Source organism: Emys orbicularis, chromosome 2 (genome assembly GCF_028017835.1).
Source record: "Emys orbicularis isolate rEmyOrb1 chromosome 2, rEmyOrb1.hap1, whole genome shotgun sequence".
NCBI lineage: Eukaryota > Metazoa > Chordata > Testudines > Emydidae > Emys > Emys orbicularis.
Genome location: NC_088684.1, coordinates 221558728 through 221583933, shown reverse-complemented (window position 1 = coordinate 221583933; position 25206 = coordinate 221558728).

Here is a 25206-nt window from a genome sequence, read left to right as displayed (position 1 = left end):
TTCAATCCTTGAGGGGGCCACTTAGGGTTCTGGGGCAAAATCAGTACTTGGTCCTGCTAGTGAAGGCAAGGGGTTGGACTCAATGACCTTTCAAGGTCCCTTCCAGTTCTAGGAGATAGGATATCTCTATTAATTATTATTATTATTAAGAGCACCAGCAATACAACAAATGCATTTGATTTGCATCCAGTTACCTGGTGTGCTTGCAACACTGGCCTTTTGCCCACACACATTCAGCGTTTTGCATGTGCATGGGGATGCTCCCCCACTGACTGCAGCACAGTCAAAGAAGCCCTTTGAAAATATAGCTCCCTGTGTTTTCCTTAAACCTTTCAAGAATCTTTCTCTGTTGCTTCCTCAAGACAACAACACTCCTTGGTCATTTGAAGTGGTGAAGCACTTTCAAGCACAAAGGACTTATGTTGATTTTCTTTTGTTTTAGCTGAAATTCTTTGAGAGGAAAAACAGGAAGAAGGTCGCTTTGTGAGGTGAGTAAATGATAGCAGCGCAGTGTGGGTAAGAGGAAACAGGGCTGTACACACGAACACACGCAGGGTAATAGCCTACTTCAGCAGCAGGTTCCCTGGCTAATTTGGAAAGCCATTCCAGCTCTGGCTTGCTTCCACCTCAACATCAAGCTGTGAATAAGAAGGGTTTTTAAGATGTCATTTTGTTAAAGCCAGCTTTTAAAACACAAGAGGAAGAGACATCAATTGCCAGAGTAAACAAACCTATAGAAATAAAGCCTTTCTTCCCCTTGAAATGTAATACAGCATGCAGAGCCAACACTGCAAGAATTTACTTTTCTTTTTAGTTAATTTGATGTACCAATTTTTGGGAGGGTTTAATGAATGGGAGGGTCATGTTCACAGGTGAAATGTTGGAAAAGAAGATGGAGCAAGTGATTTGGTTTCTTCAAGAACCTGAATAAAGTAAAAAATTGAGGTATTGGGTTAAACCAGAGTAAAGCCTAGCATTGTTGGATATGTATTTACATTTTTCAGGCCCCAAGGGACTAAAATAATGTGCAGTCTGATCTTTCTTGTGGTATTTTCTCCATCCAGGAAATGAAATCACATTTGAAGAACATCTCAGCACCATAAATGGCTCCCTATGGCACTACAGAAGCCTGGCAAAAAATAACCCAACAACAACAAACCAAACATTAAAACAACCACTTGAAACACAAATACATACATAGAGTCTGAAACCTCTACTCTTGTTTTATTGGTAAACCTCATTCCCAGCTTTAGGACATATACAAGATCAAAGCAAGGCCAACCTGGACCCAGGTGGGCTGTTGACTGCAACCTGTTGAGTGCTTGCTTAAAAACAGCTAACATAGACCACAAAGGAAGTTAGAATACATTTCAGCTAAAGTTGCCAGGCCAAATTCTGTTTGCTAAGTCCCATTAGCCCACAAAGGGAACATAAAGCTGCCCTAAAGGGACTTCTGGGCCATCCCCAGGTGGTATAAAGTCTGGTATTTGTGCCTCTAAGAGGCATCCCAGGAATAAGAGGGAGTGTAGCTAGAGCACACTGCCCTCTGGAGATCCTGAACTAATAAAATGGGGCCCCAGAGCCTGTTACTGCTAATCTGGGTGAGAACAAGAAGAGTCTTGAGGCTGCTCCTCTGATCAGCAGTGGAGGGGGGGGGGGGGGGGGGGAGGCAGCCTCATATAGGTGGATGGGCTTGTGATAAAACATCCGAGTTCAATTTCTGTTTTTTTCTACATCATCAGCGGCGATCCCTCAGGATTGAGGATGATTTCTTCCATGGGTTCTACTTTTTATGGGTCCTCTGGTAATTGAGGAGTCCGATTCTTGAGCCGCAAACTTGTTGGCAGACATTGCAGGCGATGTTGGAAAACAGGATTGGGCCACGATGGATGCATGACAGTCATCTGTCCTTTCTTTTCTGGCATTTTTCTGTGGCCAGGGCAAAATGATTTTCCTCAAAAAATGACCGTTCCTTCTCAGACAAGTCTTCGCCAGTTAGCCCTGTCCTGGGCTACTGTCTCCCAGGGTATGGTATCAATGCCACATCTCTTGATGTTTGTCTTGAGGGTGTCTTTGATGCATTTCTTTTGGCCTCCCCATTTCCTTTCTCCTTTGAGTTGGGCATTCAGCAATTGTTTCGTTAGGCATGCACAGTGCCCACTTCACCTCAGCTGGTACTAGATAATCAGGGCCTCAATACTGAAGGTGTTGGCCTCAGTGAGGACACTGATGTTAGTGCGACGATCCTTCCACTTTATGTTGAGGATCTTCGGGAGAAAGTGCTGGTGCTGGCATTCCAGGTTTTTCTGGTGTTTTCTGTAGTTTCACAGCCGTAGAGGAGAGTTGGGATTACCACTGCTTTATAAACTAAAAGTCTAGTGTGTGTTCTGATGTCATGGTTGTTGAACACCCAGTGAGACAGTCTACCAAAAGCAAGGCTGGCACCGCGGATTCTGTGCTGAATCTCGATTTCTGTGTCTGGCCTCTGTGAGAGATGGCTGCCAAGGTAGGCAAAGTGTTCTACATTTTCCAGTTCTTCTCTGTCAATGTGGAACTTCCTTGCTGGGGCTGATTGACCAGGAGCTATCCCCCATCTATGAAAAGGGGATAGTTGTACTTCCTTGGTTATTAACAAATTATGAGCTCTTTCAGGCAGGGATTGTTTCTTACTACCTGTGTGCAAAGTGCACAGTGTAATGGGGCCCTGATCTCAGCTGGGCCCTCTAAGAGTTACCATAGTACGAACCAATAATAATAATAATAATAATAATAGAGGGGTCAGAAAGCCACCTATGTCCAGCCACAACTCCTCTCCAGTGCACAAAGCAGAAGCTCAAGGCCATGGGGTTTCGAAAAAGATATTCCTCATGTTCCAAGAAAGAGAAAAGTTTAAATAGTCAAATTAAATAAGATTCAGTTATAATTCTTCTGAATTGCATTTTGAATGTGCTAACACCACAGCACCTGATGCATTGCATAAAAATGATATAAAAAGGGTAGCCACACTCCCTCTAACTTTCCCTCAGTTACAGCCAATTGCCTGTGAACACAGGCAGCAGAATCTGGCCCTCTGGTAGGAGAAGGCCTGTACAGAGCTGAGGCTCATAACATACCTGAAGGACTACACGGGATCTCCAGCTGGGGAGGCGTTCCCAGGTCAGAGTCCCCCACTGAGAGAACGCTGCCTCCACATGAGAATTAAAGAATCTCCATCTTGCTAAGCAATCACAAAGGCAGTCTCTGAAGCAGGGTGGATTGATTTAAATCTTGACGATTTAAAGCAGCAGGTGGAAAGCCTCGATTTAAATCTATTTTAATCAACTTTTTCCATTTGTACTTCAGTTATTTTGTAAAGAGAGCTGCATTCTCATTGGTTGATGTAGCTTTTAAACTATATTGATTTACAACTAAATAGTCTTTACACTTGATTTGGTTCATCTTTTTGCTACCTAGGAGGATACTCTATTACTGTACACATGTATTTAAGCAATTATATAGCTTAACATTTTCAGATTTTATTAGTTGTACATTTTCGTATGCTAGAAAATGATGAATGATATATTGCTTATTTACTAGATAATTACCTTTTTGCTCATGTTTTGTGTCAAGCTATATTAGGATTTAATTAAACAAAAAAACCAGCATGAACAATTTATTTTTATTAAACAAAATTACCTTAAGTTTTGGATACATAAACTTCTCATCAAAACGTGTCACATTTACAACTAAATGATTTATTAAAGGAACAGAGGGATTAACTGTAGTCTGTGAATTAAACTGTTTCTTTCAAGTCAGCCTGGGAAAATTTTCAAATATGCCTAAGTGAAAATGACTGGAGCTTAAGTTCCTAATCATCTTCATCTCTTAAAAATCAGACAACAATCTTCTAAGTTACATAGACTGTCCTTCAAACTTTTAAAACTAGTAGATCTCCCCCTCTTCCTTCTCATTTTTATTCATAGACAAGTTTTCCTGCTTTTTCAACTCCCAATTAATTCTCAGCTTTGAATGAATTATTCCAAATGAAGAAAATATTCTTTCTGTGTTTGCAGACAAAGCTACTGCTGTCAAAAGCTGGTTTAGCACTTTAACAGACTCTGGTTCCAGTGCTTAGCTAGTGAATTCCCCCCAGTTCAGTAGTGTGACTTTCTTTAAAACATCATCAGCAAAAGTCCTAACTGAATGATTCACCTCCAGCCTGGAAAGTTGTTATGGTTGCCAGGAATGATGGGTGATTATTAGATTAGATACCTGTGTCATAGCAGCAGCAGCATCTTAAGCAGTTAGGCCTCTACCCTGCCGCTTTGCATCAAGAAAATGAGGTGGAGTAAGCGCTTAATCAATCTGCTTCTTTAGTGCCTGCAATTTAACTCTGGTTGGGTATATCTTTCTTCAGTGTCTCTTGAAGTTCTTTCCAAATTTCAACAGCATCAGCAATGCAGCAGCAATCTTTCTGCAGTTTGTCCAGGGCTACAGAAAATAGGTCTCAGTAAATGCCGTGTATTGTCTACATTCCTCTTTAGTCTAATGTTGATTCCTGTGGTTGTGATAGTTCTATCTATTTTCTTCACAAGTTGTCATCAGACTAGGCCAATTCTTAATATATAGCTCAAAATGGGCAACCGCTGAATTCCATTGAACATTGTGGGGGCAGAATTGATTTGGATCCTCCCACTCTCTTCAATGAAGCTGAAGTAAAGTGGTTGTTATGGAAGTGTTTTGCAATTTCAACGACATTTTCCTTTATTCATGGAGTTGTAGTTAAGTCTTTGGCTAAACATGTTGCAGACCAGCACTGCGCACATACATTATAAGTTTCAGGTTACCTTCATTATCTTCTTCTTGTTTTCTTTCTTCTCATCTTTGCTACAAGTGTCTTTGACAAAGATACACACATGACACTTTAATTTTTGTTCACAGTTTGCTATAACTTTTACTGCTACTTCTTTTAATTATTCCTTTTACAGACGTATCAGGTGTTTCTGTAAGATAGACAAGCCCATTTTCTGGTGTCACACAAACATACATTACTGGATCATTGTGTACATTGCTCCACCCATCAAGATGGAGAATAATGAATTTCCCATCAATGTTTTTTATACAGTGTTTAATTTCCATCTCATACAGTGTATCAAGAAACCTTCTGTAATGTCTGCTCTGCTGGGTGGAGTGTAGGCTGGTCACTACGATTGAACCAAGTGAATGAAATGTTTGTTCTAACAAAATTTAAGGGAGAATTGAACTGAGAAATGTTTTCATATATGGAGTCTTGCTGGAATTGGTTAGTCCTGATTATAGACATATCCATGGTTTTACTGGATAATGAACAGAGTCTCTTATTTGATACAGGTAATTTACTGTCTGATGTATATTTAGTTGCAGCAGTGCTGGTGGTACCAGCTGATGACTCTGAAGCTGTAGACATTGCAGATGATGGACATTCAAAAATCCTTATGGCTAAACTGGACCCTGAAACAAAATGGTAAAGAAGTCACTCTTGCTCACTATTACTCAGTGCACTGCTTTAAAAGAATGAGATTGTAAATGAAAGATTCCTCCTACTACAGCTGTTGGTATCAGTGTTTAAATAATACAATTTTATTCTAAACCCAGTTTTATAGAGAAAATAATTATTAAATCAAGGATTATCTAAATTTATTTAAGCCCTTATCTCTAGGGCTTTAAATTTTTTTCAGTGTTAATATTCATAAATGCCTAGTAAAACTTTACTTTTAAACAGGAAATCTTCACCTAGGGTGCTGAATTATACTGAGCAAGAAAAAATCATTCCAGAAATCCAGCAGTAACAGTAAAAATGTAACTGATAAGTACTCCCACAACAAATTAACATACCAAGTAAGTAATCCACCTGACACACAAATTTATGACAGCAAACTAAAGCAGTAATACTCAGACTGAGGCTCAGGAGCTGCAAGTGGCTCTTTAATGGGTCTCCCATGGCTCTTTGCAGCACATGATATTAAAACACTTTGGTTTAATTATTAACTAATCTAAGTTATTAACCAATCAGGATGCTCTTATTATGTTAACCAATTGCGGTTGATAAAATAATACTTGGTCAGTCATTTTGCTGTGAGAATTTATATATATATATATATATATATATATATTTCTATATATAGAAATTAAATATATATACACTAAATATTTCCCCATCATACTGTTTAAATATGAATATATAATACTATAGTAAATGAAACAATGAATTCACACTACTGTGACTCTTTTGGGTAAATGTTGATCACTAATTAGCCTCCTGAACCACGGGGGTCTGAGTATCATTGATCTAAGTTATCATTTACTAACATAGTAAAACATGGTAGGTCAGCCATAAAAATTGTGCAAAAATAAGTTTAGTAACCAGCTGATCCAGATTGTTCAGACATGTCCACATCAACATTGTCAAAGCCATTGCCTTCTGAGGAGCAGTTTTTTCATAATGTTTCATAGTGACAACCAGGCCTTGCATCTCTTTCTTGCACTGTTTACATTTGGAATGTGTTCCTTTTTGACCCAGAGGTACAGGAATTTCTTGAAAATACTCCCAAGTAGGGTCTCTTTTACAACCTGCAGCCATGGCAGGTTTTTTTCCCTCCCCTATCTAGTTCCTGAGTGTTGAAATGAACACTAGAGGCTGCATCCTAAGGAATGTTGTCGCTTGCTCAGCGCACCGGACCCTCACTTCCAGGAAAACAAAAGCACTAAACAATCCAGGACATGTGCTCATGTAACCCATATGCAGTATTTAATTTGTTCAGAGACAGAGAGCGAGGCAGTTGAGAAATTAATGGATTTCTGTTTGTCTCTGTCTGTATACACATGCAAGAAGACAGCAATGAAATGCCCTGATTCATCACTGTTTTTGTATGAGCTGGAAAGTAAATTTCCATGGTGAGTGGAGTCAGAAATATTCATAATTTGAGAACTGAGCAAATCAGAGCTCAGGTAGGGCAAAAGCTATAAGCCCAGTGGATCAGCCTGATGAGATACATGAAGATGTCTCCTAGAGTCAGAGAATGGGTCCCAATGCCTATAATGGTTGCCAGTCTCTTGCACCCTGGATCCTCCACAGGATCAAGCCCTTAATACAATACATAACGTATTGTGCCATATTTATAAAGCTTGGCCTCAAAAGTTAGACGTTTCCCCCCCTGATTCTTTCTTTATATATAAAAGCAGCCTTTAACTCACAGACAGAGGGCCATGGATTCAGCATAATTATTTTTTATTTAAATGTTGTAAGTGATTATAATAAGTTTAGGCCTTAACAGGTTTCATATTAAATTCAGATTTCATTTTAAACCGGTTTATTTTTTAAAAGAAAAACTGATTTAAATAATGTGATGGGGGAGATCCCCAGGCTAGCCCTGCAAGAGCAGAATTGGGGCCATGTGGGCCCCATCAGCTAATTAGGCTGCAAACAGGAGCTTTAGACTGGAGGCAACTAATTAGAGAGACTCACCTGTGCAGGAATTGGTGGGGCCTATAAAGCCAGGTAGTGGTCTATAGACTGGGCTGCTGGGAAAGGTTGAAGGATGGCAGGTAGCAGTCACTCCCTGGGAAGAGGGAGGCAGGTACTTGGAGCTGGTACACCCAGCAGTGGCACTGGAACCGGGCGGTCAGGGCCCTCCCACTTTTTGGCCAGGGGCAGGGCCTTGGGGAGCAGGGGCCCTGCCCCCCCCCTCCCCCCAATTTTGGGTGGGCTCTGGAGGCCTTGATATCCAGAGACAGAAAGGGAGCCAGAGAGTAGGAAGCAGTCCAAGGAAGGAGCAGTGAGGGCAGAGAGAGGAAGCCCAGAACTGCTGAGCTGAGGGTCCTGGGACTGAAACCTGGACTAGAGGGTGGGCCTGGGTTCCCTTACTAGCCATTGGGTGAGTGGCACCAGGGCAGCGAATGGGAAGGCTGCCTAGGACTGCTGACGGACTGAACCCTGGAAGGGGGAACACGGAGTAACCTAGCCAGAGGGCTAAGTCACAAAGAGGATGCTGCAGGTCCTGGAGTGAGAGGAACCAGAGACAGAGTGATGGTGTGCAAACTGTTGACCTTGAGAGCTAGTCCCCAGAATGACCAGGAGGAGGTGCCAGACCGGTGGTGAGTGGAGCACCCCATGACTCTAAAAAAACCTGATTTTCTTTCATTTTTGAAAAAAAAAATTATCTGCCCTTCTCTGAAAGCTGGGACCTAGCCTAGTTAGCACCAGCACCTTGTATTAATATTGATTTGACAAGGCAGAGCATTGGAGTGATATTTTCACATCAACTTGCCCTACCAAAAAGGAGAGGGATGGAATTCTAAACTAGCTGCCAATTCCAGATTATATTCAGGGTAAATCCACACAGAGTATATTGCAATCGTCTAGCCTTGAGGCAATCTGAACATGGATCACTGCAGTTAGGTCTTTATCCAAGACCTGACCTGTCTGACTCAAAATGGTAAAATGCTTTTCTGTCTCTGCAACTCCAGGGAAAAAAGCGAGTCCAATGAGACCCCAAGATTGCAAATTCCTTTATAAGTGCAGGATAGACACCCTCACTTGAGGGTGATGTTACAGCTCATGCCAGTTTCTTAAAACATTTCCTCTTGCCAATCATCATCACATCCCTTGTACTCAGAATGAGCCTGAGCCACCTATTTCCCAAGCAGGGTCTTTTAGCCTAGACATTGGAATGCTGCATCGTTGGCACTGTAGTAATTACAGAGGACACCGTGGTTGGGATGAATTCAAGACTTTCTTTATTTCTTGTTTACGTAGACTCTTACCTCTGTCCCCTGGGTTCCTAGTGGCCCCTCTGAATAGTGGCTCTAACCATTCACAACTAAACACATGAGAAGACAACCTTAAGCTAGCAGGGTGTGATTGGTAAGAATCATTGATGTCCGGTGACTCCACATCCTCATGAACATAAGTTCCCACACAAAAGCTCTTAACTGAGGAAGGGGGCCAAGAAGGTTGCTATGAGAGAGGTTGGTAATTTTTCTGTCTTCTAAAGAGTATTGTATAAGATGTGAACACTGAAATTTATGGGGTAATATACTCTGGAACTAATTGGCAATGAAACCATTTGGTAGGGACATAAAGTACTATATAATAACATATGGTCACATCTTCAGCTCGTACAAATTGGCATAGTTCCATTGACCATAGTAGAGTTATACAGAATCTACCATAGCTGAGAATTGGCCCCATAATTATCTAAGAAACTGAAAAGTAGTTAAATGGTTAGACTTCTATGTTGCCTGTTAAATGAAGTGACAGGAGCTTAAACAGGTGAAATATGGCTCATTTCCATTGTATTTCATGCAGGACAATGTTGTGTCTATCTGACTTCCTATCTGTGCATTTTAAAGACCGTAATTCCAATACAGGGCCAGTTCTGTCCTCCTATAGCCATTGAAATCAGTGGGAACTGTGCATATATGTCTGAGGGAAGAATTGGGCCCATATTTATTTAAAACCTGTGTAATACATTTCACAATGTCAACCATGTTCAATATAATATACTTTTTGGAAATAAAATATATGGTAAAACATGCTCAGTATGTCTTGCAAGATGAAATTATGATGAATGACTGTCTTTGAATCACTAAATTGCTGTCATATTTTTGAAGAAATTGTAGTCTCACTATAATAACAATTCCTATACAAAATTGATAGTGCACAATTGCCTGCCTGCTTCAGAGACGCTATTGGAAAAGTATCATTTTAGCTCGTTCATCTTTTAAACCAATAAATAGTGTATTTCCCACTAAGATCCATTTTTTTTTATCCTATTTTGCTCTGAGGTATTACCATTTCAAGACTACTTGAGCTCCAGTCTTTGAAGACATATATAGACATAGCCTCATATATAATAGTGAAAGTCAAAAGGAGAAATTTTCCCTTTTTTGTGATAATATGCTTTTCCTTGAGATTGCTATGTAGAAATAGGTTGGCCTTATTTGAGTTCATTGTGAAAAGCTATCTTTTTTGTTAAATTTATGATGGTTATTTTGAGTAACACATTGGTGAATGGTATAGAGTAATGAATGAACTCCCAAGAAACGTTTTGAATGAAACTGTCTTGTACAGCTTTGTACTGCAAACAAAAGTGAAGTAAATAAATAAAAAAACCCAGCTAGTGAACAATTGTTCCTAGTCCAGAAAATAGGTCAGTTTTTCAATCACATTTCTTATCCTTTTTCTAACTATACATGATATTTGAACCACTTTAAAATAAGAATTCACATTCTACACATCCATGATATACTCCTAAATGTGCTTGTCTGGGATTTTCAAAGAACACTAGGGAATGATGCACCCACATACTATTGGAAGACGGGCGCCTAACTCTTTTAGGTTATGGCTACACTGCACACCTTTTGTAATGGAATGTAAGTGATGCGTGTAGTTACACGCCACAGAGAAAAGCAGGCTACTAAACACAGCAGTGTAGGTGGGGACTCGCTGCTTGCGTGAGTAGAGAGCCCAGTGGGGGACACACCTGGGTACATACCCACAGGGTTGAGGAGTTTCTTTATGTGCCTTAGCAGTTGTAATAATAGTCGTGGTCTATGCTGTTGTTGATACCTAGGCTAGGGGTGTGTGCTGTGTAGAGTACATACACACTGCCCAAAGGAGTGTGCACTGTAAATGTACCCTAGACTCCTTTGAAATTCCCAGCCTAAAGGTGCAGGGCCTGAATCACCACTGCATTTGTCCAGTTTTACATGAGTGTAATCAGGGGTATGCGCAGGAATTTAAATTTCCTCACTTTTGGGGGGGCATATGGAGATTTGGGGGGACACGTGCCCCTGCTTGGCCCCCCTTGTTCATACTCTGGGTTTAACACTATTATAATCAATGCAGTTACACCAGTGTAGAACTGGAATAAGGTAGTGGTGAATCAGGCCCATGCTTTTTAATTAGGGTTATTTATTGTGCAAGGTTAAATATGGACAAGATGTCTTCCCTGGCTGACATTAAATATGGGTCAAAAAACTTTCTGGACCACACTATGATGAATCAGAACCTCAAACACACACTGAACTGTTAGCATATGAGTAGTGGTTATGATTTGAAACAAATGATTTTGATGAAACTATTCACATGCTTAAAGTTAGCCACATTCTTAAGCACCTTGCTGAATTGGGACTCTACTGTGGTTCAGATGGCTACAGGCATTTTTGTGGATGAAGGCATCAGTAAAAAACGGATTGACTGACTGAACTGCAGGACTCCTGTGTGTCTCAGGCTCCTGCTGTTAAAGGCTTTGTACTCCCTTGCAGTGGCTCTGATTTGAAATCTCACTTCTTCTGCATTCTCTTTGTAAGCAGTGGAGTAATGAGCTTAATATGCCACTGTATGCTAATTTTCAACTTGAACTGATAATTAAAATAAAACAATCACAGAAATGTAGGGTGAGAAGGGACCTCAAGAAGTCATCTGGTCCAGCTCTCTGTGCTGAGGCAGGATAAAGGCTACGTAGGCCATCCCTTAGAGATGTTTGTCTAAGCTGTTCCTAACAACTTCCAATTCCACAGCCTCCCTTGGTAGCCTGTTCCAGAACTTAACTATCCTTATAGTTGGAAAGTTTTTCCTAATACCCAACCTATATCTCCTTTGCTGCAGCTTAAATACCTTACTTCTTGTCCTACCTTCAGTGGGCACGGAGAACAATTGATCCAGTCCGCTTTGTAACAACCCTTAACATATTTGAAGACTGTCAGGATCCCTCCATAATCTTCTTTTCTCAAAACTAGACATCTCCAATTTTTCAACTTTTTCTAATATAAAAGGTTTAGAAAACCTGACTTCACTTTTGTTTCTCTTCTCTGGACTCTTTCTTGATTGTCCACATCCTTTTAAAAGTGTGGCTCCCAGAACTGGACACACTACTCCAGCTGAGGCCTCATCAGAGGCCAATTAGGTTGGGACAATTACCTCCCATGTCTTACATATATCACTGCTGTTAATATACCCCAGAATATTAGTCTTTTTTGCAACTGCATCACGCTGTTGGCTCATATTCAATTTGTGATCAGCTATCCCTTTCTGTAGTACTATTGCACTGCTGCGGAAATACTGAAAAATCAGCCTCTGCAAGCCCTGGTCTCTTGAATGGTAAGTTACTTCAACAGGGTGAAATAGTCTGGGACAGCGTGGGAAGAAGGTGAACCCATGGTGAATCAGAGCTCATGGTGAGCCTGTGGTGGTGGTGTTTTAAAGGAGCATAATCCATTTACTATATCCAGGACTTTTCTCTTTCTGCATTTCCACACATCTCTTTACCTGCAATTATCTTAAAAAGATGTTGCCCACAGCTCCATTATTCCAGTCTCCTAGGTGCTGCTGAAGAATAACACAGAAATCAAAAAGTCCTCCTGCACATACTGATGACTAATAACATTTGCTAGTACAGAAGAATATGCAGTGCAAACAGCTGTCATTTGTATCGCCAACGTATTTTCTTTCCTGGTGGGAATGCTTAATACTAATGCACCAAAGCCCTTGACTGACAGCTGTAAAAATAGGTATATATCAATGTGTATATTTTTATAATACATTAAACAATCTTTGCAAACCCCCCCCCCCCAAACAACTTAAGCAATATAAATAATACCTGGGGAAAGAAGGCAAAGGAAACACATTTTCAGCAGTAATACTCATTTTTACTGAATCAATGAGGAGTCACATTGCCCTTCCATCTCACCTTTAGTAGAGCAGTAAATCTTGCTTGGTCAGCCAGCTAGTCTCATCTAAAAATAGCCTGTGTCTCTGAGTGGGAAATGCATCCATCTCCATTCTTTCAGCTTGCCTGTGAGACTCAAGTCAACATATTTAGACTCCAGAAATGTGGGCAATTTCTCAGTGTAAAGTTGAAAGTACTTATTTTAACTGGCATGTTGGTGCCTGTTTATTGGGGACCCTGTGGCTGCATGACTAGAAAAGCAAATGTGTTCTGAGGGATTGGGAAGAGAATCCATTTTGTGCTTAGGAGAAGCTGCCATTAGATAACTCACAAAGCTCAAGTAATGTGCATGTAGTCCTAGATCTGCTTGGCGAATATGTGAAAATCTTCTTGCAGTGCTAAGAACATCCCTGTAGTATTGATTCCTATTTCTATCCCCTTGGCTAGATAAAGGGAACATAAATTGGAGATTGCTAGCAAGGGATTTAACCAAAGAGCTGCTTCAAGATTTCCACTGTGGGGCTTCTTGATAGCAAAGAAAAGGAGTTTTAACCCAGCAATGTCAGATATTACATATCATCGGATTGGTGTTATCCTTTGTTGAAGTTGATGTTAAGATAGATTTCAGTGGGAGAGGCAGTGTGAATGACAACTTGCCTGTCACATTTACTGTAATAAATACTGATTTGTTGATAAGCATTATTGTTCGAGATGGTTGAAACATTATCAGCAAATGTATTTTCATCAAAATATGCCATTTCGTTGAGATGTTAGTGAATTCAGTGATGTTTTTGATGGGGGGGATGCCTGAGGTCGAGGACTTTTTGGTCACTTCTGAAGAGAGAGAGAGACCCCAATGGAAAACGTGACCTTTTTGATCTGAAAATGGATGACATAATTCCATTTTGTGAAAAATGTTTGAAAGGTTTTATTTTCTTTCCGATAACAGAACAAAATCAAATTTTGAAACCCCCAAAGTTGGCCAGCACTAATTTATCATCCTTGTACTACAGATGAGAGTGAGCCATAGAGCAGTGGTCTCCAAACTTTTTTGATTGCGCACCCCATCAGTAAAAAATTTTTGAGCACGCACCCCCTGCTCCTGGCTGAACTGTCGAAGTGCAAATAAATAAATAAAGCCGCTCGGACTCCCAGCCGAACTGCCGTGGGGCTGGGAAGCGGCGCTGCTCCGGCGGCGCTCCTCCTGCCGCGCACCCCGAAGGATCCTCTTGCGCACCCCACTTTGGAGACCACTGTCATAAAGTATAAAATCCTGGCCCCTGTGACGTCAACAGGAAAGTGACTTGCCCAAGATTGCACTGTAAGGTAGCGGCAGAGCTGGGAATCCAATCCATATCTTATGACTTTCAGTGCCCTATCCACTGGATGATGCTACCTCCCTAAAAAATGTTGAATTGTTACAATGTTCCATTATGAGTTTAAGTATGAAGATTTTTCAATGTGTGAGGAGGAGAGATATGGAAATAGGTCAGTAATATATCATACTGTAATATAGTGTAAAAGAAGCAACTTACCCTGACATTCAGAAGGACTCAGTGCTCTAGCTGTGAAAGGACATATTGCCAATTAGTGAGCAATCTATCTCAGATGGAGCTGACTCAGATGTATCTTTTATTATAATCTCTTCCTACATGTGGCATACTTCAACTTGCCACGCTTTAAGGTGTTGGTGACCTACTGAAGGGATCAATGGCATATAAAGTTTATGCCCAAAATGTACATTTTTTGTACTGATTTTACAAAACCCCACTACATTTGGAAACATTTCAATAATGTCTGTTTCCCATAGAAAAAAGTATTTTAAAATTGTATTTTATAGCTCTCCTATAATGTTGGAAACCCCAGTTGGGATGGAGGTGGGGGAAGAAGCCTAGAGTTAGTGCTTCAGGACTCCTGGGTGCTGTTCATGGCTCTGTCATTGAGATACAAAGGCTCCAGATCAGAAAAGTATTTAAAGACGTGATTAAGTCCATCCCTATTCGGCAAAGGGCTTAAACACATGCTTAATTTTAGCCAGGTGCTTAAGGCCCATTGAAGTTAATTCACTAGACCACATATCCTCCTTAACTGAAGATTTTTTTTTTTTTTTAAACCTAACTATTTTTCACTTCTCACTTAGCTTGGACAATGAAACTGAATTTGTCCTCTGGGTCTCATGAATTAACATAATGCATGAGATCACTGGGACATAAGGGTATTCCTAAAGTTATACTCACTAGAGAATGACTGCTGAATCAGGGCTTGAATAACCATGGACAAGTTACTTATGGCTCAACCTAATTCCCATTGAAAGACTCCAGTTGATTACAGTGAGCATTTGATCAAACCCTTTCTTTGCCTCAGTTTCCCCAAATTTAGAGCTGATTGAACATGGACAAAAATTACTGGAACTTTCTTTTCCCTCTTCAATTTTCCATTGAAATATTAATTTTTTCCAATCAAATCATGCAAACTTTAACATTAATACTTCTCTACCTCATTCTGAGGGATTTGGGGAGAACTAATGTTTATAAAGCTCTTTGGATAAAAAGTGCAAGATATTATTAGAGTTTCAGTCTAAACCTAGGTGTCACAAGTAAGTATCACGATAAAAATATTTTTAAAAATTCTATCGCCCCTAAAATATTTTCACTATCCCAGAAGAATCAGTGGAGTATTCAAAGAATTACACACGGTTGTTTACTTCCTCACTTGCCATTGAAGGCATCTGATCTTCATCTTGTGGACCCCATGCTGCCAAAGTTTTTCCTTTGTTTCCCCTGTCATTTTTAACATAGTGTTTTGTTGCTGTGATACTGCCCCAGAACTGACTTTGGCAATTGAGCTTTGGAGGAGTTGAAGAGAAGGTCAGCAAGAAAGAGTTAGCAAGGTCCTGGCTTGATTATTTTTCACGGTTGCTTTATGTTACAGGAGGGGTGTGTCTGTGTGTGGAGGAGGAATTGGCATTGGGAATCTTGGTTCTCACCTGACTTTGATTTGGACTTGGGAATTGTAGACCGATCCTTTATGCTGCTCTGCCCATAAAGCCAGCTTAATTAGCTACCCCAGTTCACGCCAGTGTAGGGGAATCCTCTGGTGACATGTAGCCAGTAGAGAGACGCCAATACAATCCCCCTCCCTCTGTTGGCATGGGGGGCATGGTCTGTGCAGAGAGCATGTGGCAGGGGCTTTCTTATGCTTCACCAATCTCCTGGCTGCCAGCCAGCTGTTGGCAGCCAGCATAATTTGCATTAATCTCCAGGCTGCTCTAATTTGTACTGGGGGACCAGCCCACTACACAGCAGGATCAGGGAAGCACAAAGGTAAGCGTTCTCTTCCTGGTTGCAGTTTGGCCAGATCTCTTGCTCTGAGTGACTAAATACTGGGCTGATTTGCATATACTGTACCTATTTTGTGAAGAAATAGCTGACTTTAATCTCCAGGGCTCTTAGCCCAGCAGTTTTCATGAGCGCTAAATTCACATAAAGACCAGGAGGGGGAAAAAATCTGTCATTTTGTTAAAATGAAGTGAAGCAAGACAAGATACTGGGGGCTAGCAAGGGATTTCAGGTGGTTTTTCTTTCTTTTATTTGGATTTTGCATGGTCTTTTCTGGCACTTTTATAGCACCGAATATTAGCTTTACATTTTAGCCACTAGGTGGCAAAAGCAAGCCTTCTATTGTCATTGAATAGCATTTGTAGAAGAATGCCATTTAGGCTTAAATTCCAGAAATGTTTTAGGAGGAGCAAGTTCCTTGTTTCCTGACAGACTTCACAAGGCAAAACAGTGAGAGTGTGGTTAGTCAAAAGCTCACTGAAAGGAATTTTAATACAATGCAGTAAAAACTCGGCTTGTTTTTAAATATAAAAGCACTACTGTCAGTGTCAGGTGCTCTTCTGAACCCCACCACTCCACCCTCACTTTGATTCTGATAATCTTTGCATTTCATGCTTGTACCACCAAGAGTTGGGCAGGCACTGCAGAGGTACTAGATAGAGGATGTCTCCTGTTATGTCCTGGACTGTCGCAACAGAGACTGGCAGCTTTGCTGTGCTAGCTCATCAGTATTACACACAGGCCATGGAAGGTTTGTTACATAACGTGGGAATAGACATAGTCTAAGAACCAAAATAGATAGAGCCTATGTATTATGAGAGGGAATGGTTGCAAAGATGCTGGGATTATTCTCTACTGTTTAGATGTAGACTTTTAAAGCAGATAATTTACTTGGGCACTTACCATCATAGTTCATGTAACTGCACTAACCTCATGTCAAAATGACCATTTAGACTTTTAGCAGGCCTCTCCTATGCAAGTAGTACAGTTCTTTGAGCACTCTCAATGACTGCTTGTGCAAATTGTGCACTTTGAAAGGTCTGGGCCTGGACAATTAGCAGACTCGCCTTGATACCATGCAGGCTACAGACAAGAACTCAACAGAACTGAAGCAGTTTCTCTAAGGCTTGGTCCACACTGGGGCGGGGGATCGATCTAGGAAACGCAACTTCAGCTACGAGAATAGCGTAGCTGAAGTCGACGTTTCCTAGATCGAACTAAGTTTACTTACTGTGGGTCCACGCGGCGCAGGCAAGCTCCCCCGTCGACAGCGCTTCCTCCTCTCGGCGAGCAGGAGTTCCGCAGTCGACGAGGGAGCGCTTCTGGGATCGATTTATCGCGTCCAGATGAGACGCGATAAATCGATCCCAGAAGATCGATCTCTACCCGCCGAATCAGGCGGGTAGTGTGGACCTAGCCTAAGAAGAAGTTGAATACTTTCCTGACTCATTGTGTATGCCAGGGAAAGTAAAAAGATATTGCACACTTATTTTCTGGCTGTGGCCTAGCAACTAGGTTGTTCTATTCCTCATCCTATTTGTGGCAATGCACAGCACAGTGGTTATTTTTTTTAGCTATAAAGCATGCATACCTCCCATATGCCACAAGATAATGCAGTTCTTCTTGCCATCTTCTGGATCCTTCGTGCTTGGTGGAGATTCTAGCATTACCGTTACATGATAGTTAGTCTTCACATAATATGTAACATTTTTGGGTAACATTATCTGAGATAAATGTGGAAGATTTTTCTGCAGTGAATTAACTTTTAAGACTATGATCTTTTAGCACACACATTAATAGGTCTTAGACAATGTAATCCACAGTTAATAAAAACAATATCAGTAATATCTTCCATTCAGGAGCCCCGTATGTACCTAGGATGATATTTTGCATACAGTTTGAATTGGAATATAACTGAGGAGACCATTCCAGGGCCAATTCTTGGTGTAAATTGTAGCATCCTGTGCCAGCGTATTACTTCTACCTCAGGACGGCTGCCCCATGGTGATGGCAGCTTGTTTCCATCACTACTCTCTCTCAGGATACTGCTTGTTGGAAGTTGCTGGGGGTTCCATACACATGCTAAATCTGTGCATTCCCTGCCTACTCTAAAGACACTTCAGAAGCCCAATTTTGGGATCATTCTGACTGCCTATGGCACCCCCATCTCAGGAGAAGGGAAATTGTGGGTGCCTTGTACCACTACAATCCATCCCCTTGTTCCATTTTCTGCCATCAAAGGCCTGCACCATAATCCGTGTTGGCTTTTGCTCGTAAAGACCCTGGAGTCAATCTCCTTATACAGCAGCCAGAGCAAGGCACCAAGAACAAATATTTTAGTTTAACCCTAGATCAGGTGCTCGGCACTGCACAGAATCTACCCTGAATCCAATCCAATGGGCCTACTTACATAAATATCCTGTTCAAATGAATACAGAATTGGGTCCTAAAGAGGAGGCATGAATGATGTAGCTGAGCTAGTGAAGCAACAGTCAGGACTCTTTTTCCCAAATAAACCAGTCTTTCAAACTCTTTTGGTCTTGGGATGAGAATATGGTACTCCCAAGTGTCTTTCTATTCTACGGCATGAGAAATAACTCAGGTAGCTTGCTTCACAGCATGTAATGTGAGGATGAATACCCACAGATGAAAAAAGAGGAAATTTAAAATGGGGAAATATACAAAAAGAGCAAAAGAAATTAATTGGGTGATGTAATTATAAATGCCTCAAAAACTAAGAATAAGACCTCTTAAGCTGTCAATTTCACTGATCATTGCAGTGATTTAATGTTTGCATCCCAAATAAATGCTTCCATGCCAAAGTCTAGTAAAAACATTTAAGAAGTAAATATAAAGATTTTAGAATAATACGTTCATTCATTTAGCCCATCAAATGATGTCTGCAAAATATTTATCCTTAACTTTCATTCATAGTGACTTTCAAATGACTCTCATTTAGTTTGGTATTTGGGGATTTCATGTTACCTTTTTTTTTTTTTTTTTTTTTGGCCTCTACCCAGTAAAAATGATGACTTTGATTTCATGTATATGTTGAAGGTTAAAGCTGAATCCAACTTTTCTTTTTAGAGATCCTGCCCAGTGTCTGATCTTTGGTGGTCTTTCTGGCTTTCATATAATTTAGTATGAAGCAGAGAGAAAAACATTCAGAAACCTCTGGAATTTCACTCATTTTAAACTCTTTAAATCAAGTTCGGGGTTTTTTTTTTTTTTTTTTTTCATTTTCAGCCATAGTCTAAGTTTTAGTGCTGCTTTTTAAGCCTCACTGATAGATGGGTACTTTAATGAGTAAATTACTTTACTTCATGGTTCAGAAAATGCATGGATCCCACAAACCATAATTCCTGTTAAATACAGGCTTTGCGTATGCATGGCTGAGCTGACTGCTGACCATATCCCAAAGGAAGTTTGATTTGTGGGTTGCCGTCTTGCTTCTGAATCTCATTGATGGAAGAACTACAGTGTATATTGCATGCATTGCGCAAGGAAAAGGAAATATAAAAATGTGCCTTAAATAGCCAAACCAAGGAAATTCAGGGTCAGGACTGCCACTCTTTCCTCATAGTGCTACCTCAGTTTGAAAAGTAACCACAGAATACGTGCCCTATCTTAAAAAGAACAAAAAAGTTTCTTGAGTGTGTTAAATCTTTCAAATACCTAATGTGAGCGATCCCCCCACTTATGCACTCGGTTCATGGGCCTGATCCAACTCCCATTGAAAGCAATGGAAAGAGTCCCAAAAGCCTTACATTACTAACAGGTTCAGATGGACGCATGTACTTCTCCAAGAACGACTGCTATGAACAATTTAAAAAAGCACATGTAAAACTGGCTAATACATTAAGGGATGTCATTTTGTCTATGCAATGAGCTAAATTCAGAGAACCTGTAAGCCAGTGGTTCTCAACCAGGGGTACATGTATCCCTGGGGGTACACAGAGGTCTTCCAGGGGGTACATAAACTCATTTAGATATTTGCCTAATTTTACAACAGGCTGCATAAAAAGCACTAGCAAAGTCGGTACAAACTAAAATTTCATAAAGACAATAACTCGTTTATACTGTGCTATGTACAATATTTATATTCCAACTGATTTATTTTATAATTATATGGTAAAAATGAGAAAGTCAGCAATTTTTCAGTAATATTGCGCTGTGACACTTGTATTTTTATGTCTGATTTTGTAAGCAAGTAGTTTTTAAGTGAGGTGTAACATGGGGATACACAAGAGAAATCAGACTCCTGAAAGGGGTACATTAGTCAGGAAAGATTGAGAGCCACTGCTGTAGGCAACACTATTGATTGCAACTCCATTCCTCCACACCAGTGCTGCAGAAGTGACCCCCCCCCCCAAAAAAAAAGTTCTCAGCTGGGTGGGCTGGAGACCTGTAACCAGACTCAATTCATGGTTCTGATACTGATGTATAAAGCCTTCAATGGTATAAGCCAATATTATCTTACAAACAACTATTTCTCCAGAAGTGCTCAACAGCACTTATGATCAGCGAGCACCCTACTCTTACTGGAATCCAGATACTGACTCGAGAGCAGAAAAGTGGAGTCTTTTCAACAGCAGGCCCAAAGATACTGGGGAACACCCTCCCCCCTCCCCCAAGGAGATCAATAAGAGTCCTACCCTCACCATCTTCCAGCCACATTTTAAGACACCACTCTGCACCAGAGCATTCCCCAAGGAACCAGAACACAAGAACACATTTTGGCGACCTTAAAAGCAGCAGCTTAAGACCAAATCTTGAGTGAAATGGATAATTGACATCACCTTCATAGATAGGCCCCTGATCACAGGTGAGAGTAGGATAGAAAACAGATTCTCTCCCACCCCGCCCCCCGGCAAATCTTACTATGCTTTTACAGCACTTGTTTACTGAACTATATAAATGCCAATAGATAGATTTGTTGTTTGCAGTGTTGTTGTAGCTGTGTTGGTCCCATAGAAATATTGGCTAGAAATAACAATGATGAATGAAAACAGATTAATTTTAAACATGTTATTTTGGTTAGTAAGCTCAGTATCTCTCATTAAATTACAGCTAAATCCATTGGCCAGCAGAAGACTATTAGGGAACTTTAGATATGTTTGTCGAAGATTATAACCTAGAGACACTCCCTCATAAGGGACAGTATTATGAATGTAGGAATTTGGAGATGTTGCCCTGGAAGTGGGGGTTGGGAACACCACATGGCTGTGTGCAGCAGTTCACCACAGAAGGTCTCCAGTTTGTTTTATTGAAAGTGTTTATTCCTTTCTCATTCATTTGGTTTTGTCGTTTAATGAACCCCAAGATCATTACATGATGTCAGAAGTGCTGCAGTCATGAAAAGGAAACTACAGTCATTTTCAAGTTAACTCCTGTGTTTGCAACTGGAAACAGAGACAAAGGGAGGCACCAGAAAAGCACATGGAGCACCAGACACTGAGGCTTTTGCATGTATTTGGTGAGCACAATTGTAGCTTAACTAGCTTAAGAAGGGGGGGGGAAGCCAAAAATGGATGTGTTACAACCTCCGTCCGGTCTGCAATTGTCAGGCAATGTTGCAGAGACCTGAAAAAAATTCACAGAGATTTGAATTGTATTTAGCAGTCATAGGTGCAAAGGAGAAACATGATAAAGTTAAATCAATCTTTTTGCATGTTGTTGGGGAGGCATTACTGGATATTTATAACAACTTTAAGTTTGAATAAGGTGAAAGCATGAAGTTAAATAAAATACTGACTAAGTTTGAGCAACACTGCATGCCAAAAAGGAATGAAGCCTTTGAGAGACAAACAACTTTTTTACATGCATGGAAAAAAACTGATGACACCATAGAGCAATATGTCACAGAATTAAGGAAACTCAGTAAAACCTGTGACTTTGGTGAGCTGACTGTCTTTAATGCCACAAATGATTCCATCTTTGACCATAGACTATGTGTTAAGAGACTGCTCTGTGAAGGAGACTTAACTTTAGAAAAAGCTCTCCATATATGCAGGGCAGCAGAAACTGTGAAAGCACAAATCAAAGCTCTAAATTCACCAGAAGGGGGCAAGTACAAAAGAATATAGCCAGAATAGGTCAAATCAAAGAGTGAAACCACTCTCTATGAAAACCACTTCTAGGGGAAAGACTGGGCACAGATGGTCATGTGGAAGGTGTGGATAAAAGCATGGCCCCAAATAGTGTTTTGCCTTTGGGAAACTTTTTGTCATAAATGTGGGGAAAATAATCATTTTGCAAAATGCTGCAGATCCCAAATGCAGAAAAGTCAAGTGCATTCAGTTAAAGACAATCTGGTTGAGGAGTTTTTCATAGACATACTGGGATCTAGCAAGCCTACTGAGAAGGACTGGATACTGCCTATGACAGTGAATGGAACAATTATTCCACTGAAACTGAACACAGGAACTCAGGTTAATATTTTGTCTGAATAAGATTATGAGAGACTGAAAATAAGACCAAAACTGGGACCAACAAAAATAAAAGTAACTGATTATTCTGGAACAAATATACCAGTGAGGCAGTCCTCTGGAAATTTTATGACCTGTTTCAAGGGTTGGGCTGCTTGCAGGGTTAACATACAATCCAGCTAAACAAGCAGGTCCTTCCAATAATCCATCCATCCCTCCAGTCATTTGCACTCTGTGCTAAACTCATTGCTGAGCTTGCAAGGATGGAAGCAATGCAAGTAATACAAAAAATTGAGGAGCCAACAGAATGGATGAACTCCCTCATCGTGTGGAGAAAAGTAATGGCCAGCTACATATATGCTTAGATCCCAGAAACCTCAACAAGGCTATAAAAAGAGAGAACATTTCAAAATACTAACCAGAGAAGAGATTGTGGCTCAATTTGCTAATGCTCAATATTTCAGTAAATTGGATTCATCCTCAGGTTTTTGGCAGCTAAAATTAACTGAAGAAAACTCAAAGCTATGCACATTTAATACCCCTTTTGGAAGATACAGATTCTTATGGTTACCCTTCTGCATAGCTTCAACACCAGAAGTGTACCACAAAGCCATACATATGATCTATGAACATATTAATGGTGTTGACACCTGAATGGATGACAACATCTTGGGCTCAACGAAAGAACATGATCATAGACTTCGGGAAGTCTTGGATGCAACTAGAGCTGCAAACCTGAAACTAAATAGGTAGAAATGTGTTTTAGGGGCTACAGAACTGACATTTTGGGGACATTATTTCCAATGAAGGTGTAAAACCTGATAAGAGGATGATTTCAGCCATTGAAATGCCATGTCCCCAGTCAAAGAAAGATGTCCAATTGGTGCCTGGAAATGGTTAATTATCTTAGCTTAGGTATGAATTTTCCATCTACCAAACCAGTGGCTTTTAGAAAACTCCTAGAGAATAAAAATGAATGATATTGGGGTGCAGAGCAGGAGGAATCATGGGAAGGTTTAAAACAACGACTGATATAAGAGCCAGTGCTGAAGTTCTATGCACCAGGATGGCCTAGTAAGATTTCAGCAGATGTTTCACAGTCTGGGTTTGGTGCAGTGATTTTACTGAAGCATGACGATTGTCGGCCACCTCCAGCATATGAATCCAAATCACTGACTGAGGCAGAAACCAGATATGCTCAGATCGAGAAGGAGCTTTTAGGAATATTGTTTGCCTGTGAGAGATTCAATCAGTATATTTATGGGTAGACAGTGCAAGTTGAAATGGACCACAAGCCCCTGATGATCATTTAGCAGTTTGCTAAATAACGCTGCCTTAAGGATTCAAAGAATGATGATAAAGCTGCAAAAGTATGATTTTGGTTGTGACCTACATCACCATAAATTCAAGTTCATTGCAGATGCACTTTCCAGAGCAGTGGCTCCCATGAAACCAGAGAAGACTTTAGAGACAGAGATGCAAGCCTATGTAGATCGATTGTAAAGTCAATTCCAATAGCTAACAGGAAACTGCAACAAATAAGAGAGGAAACAGAGAAAGATGAATTGTTGGGAACCCTTAAAGAAGTGATAATTAAAAGGTGGTCTGAAGAAATACAGTTGTTGTCCAAGTATCAGAGACTATTGGTACTGCAGACATGAACTTACTGTGATAGATGGGGTGATTTTTCAAAGGCAGTAAGTTTGTAATTCCAATGAGCCTCCAAAAAGAAATGCTACAGGAGATCCACGAGGGTCCTTTAGGAATTGAAAAGTGCAAACAATGAGCACGAGAGGTGCTGTATTGACCATGGATCAATCATGACATTACTAATGTGGTAGGAAGCTGCTTTTCATGCTTGAAATACAAGCCATGCCAAAAGGAAGAGCCACTGAGACCTCATCCAATTCCACAAAGGCCTTATGAGAAGGTAGGCACTGACTTATTTACCTGGCAATAAAAGGATTATTTAATAGTCACAGATTATTATTCTTGGTATCCAGAAATGTGCACATGGCACAGTACTAATAGTAAATGAGTGATCGTCGGCATGAAGGGAATCTTCTCCAGACATGGAATTCCAGACCAAGTCTTTAGCGATAATGGGCTGCAATTTTCCAGTGCAGATTTAGGCACTTTGCTATAGATTGGGATTTATAGGAGCAGGATTTTATAATTGTACTATGAGAATTAATGTACGATTTGATTTTTATCCTGTCAGCCACCCTTTTTGAATAGCAGAAAGGAATGACAGACCAGAACAATCCTTATGACTGATTATGGTCACCCTTTTGTTTTAGGATAAGTTATAATGTCTACTGTGGTTTCCCATATGCATTACAAATTGGGCCCTCTTTAGTTCTTTGTTTTAAGGTTTAGATAGTAAGAGACAGGATTCTGTATTGTGTCTGTTAAGTAGATTAGGGGAACATTGAAGGCCTGGGTCTCAATGTAAATTGTCTTTTGGTTATTGGTTATAAAACCTAGCAAGGTTTAATTTGCAGTGCCTTTTTGCTCAATATAGACTGACACTGTTTGTATTCTCAAAGGTCTGTTTGTGTGAATGAGGAATGCATGCATCAGGAAAAGATAAGGTGTGAAGGCCATTGTTATAGCCAGATGGTCAAGGAAGAAGGAGTGAAGAGACTTAAACGACATCAGAGAATCATCAACGCGCATCCATAATGAAGGGCAGATTGACGACCCTGAGGTGAAGGCTGGCACCCCTAAGGACAATTGATTAAATCGGAA